Source organism: Austrofundulus limnaeus, unplaced genomic scaffold, assembly GCF_001266775.1.
Source record: "Austrofundulus limnaeus strain Quisiro unplaced genomic scaffold, Austrofundulus_limnaeus-1.0 Scaffold399, whole genome shotgun sequence".
Classification (NCBI taxonomy): Eukaryota; Metazoa; Chordata; class Actinopteri; order Cyprinodontiformes; family Rivulidae; genus Austrofundulus; species Austrofundulus limnaeus.
The window spans coordinates 480,938-481,791 of NW_013952801.1; the positions used below are offsets into that span (position 1 = coordinate 480,938).

The 854-nt window shown below is 31.6% G+C and overlaps 1 protein-coding gene across 1 annotated transcript in view; it reads right to left on the bottom strand.

Moving 5' to 3' along the window:
- Positions 1-854, bottom strand: part of LOC106528731 (microtubule-associated serine/threonine-protein kinase 3) — a gene marked incomplete at both ends in the record, with an annotated part of 73,647 nt that overhangs the window by 32,186 nt on the left and 40,607 nt on the right.

Sequence of the window (854 nt, forward strand, 5' to 3'; positions counted from 1 at the left end):
CTAATGGTGAACATGTGAGTTTGTTAATAAACCAGCAGGCACAACAGTGTTTAACGACTTTTGTGAGGGAARGCAAAAGGTATTGCGAGGTTACGCAATACTTTTCCGTGGGAATGCAAAAAGAAAAATAAATCCCCCATGTCCCCTCGCGGGCTCAGTAAACTTCCAAGCCATAAGTCACAATATTTTTGACTTACTGTGGTCATTACTGAGTCACATGTAAAGCACTTATGTAATAACGCCACAATATGTAATAATGTAATGAAATTGGGCTTCAAAATGTAATAAGGCCGCATTAAAACCACATTATGTAATAATTGACGCAAAATGTAATAAAACATATTTTGTAATACTCTCAGCTGCATTATGTAATAACTTTATACTTTGTGGCAATTGTTATAAAATGGAGTGGTTGCTCTTTTTATAAATGATAATGCAATAATGTTGTGCATCATGTAATAAACTATCACAAACCAGTGTTTGTGTTCATCCTAATAAATACACTTGTAATAATGATCAATAACTACCACAAAATGTAATAYTYTTATTACATGTTGTGGCTGAGAGTATTACAAAATTAATTTTGGGTCAGTTATTACAWAATACAGTTTTAGTGCAGCTTTGTTACATTTTGAAGCCCATTTTATTACATTGTTACATTGTGGCATTATTGTATAATGCAGGTTTACAAAGCAATTATGCACAAATAAAGTGGGTAAAAATTTTGTTGGCTCATAATCATGTGTACTGTTTTTTTGGTAAAATACAAGTTTATATAAAATCTAACTTTCTTTAGGCAAAATGCAATTGTTTTGCAAAAGGGTGGTGAAAATGTGTCAATCTGTAAATATACT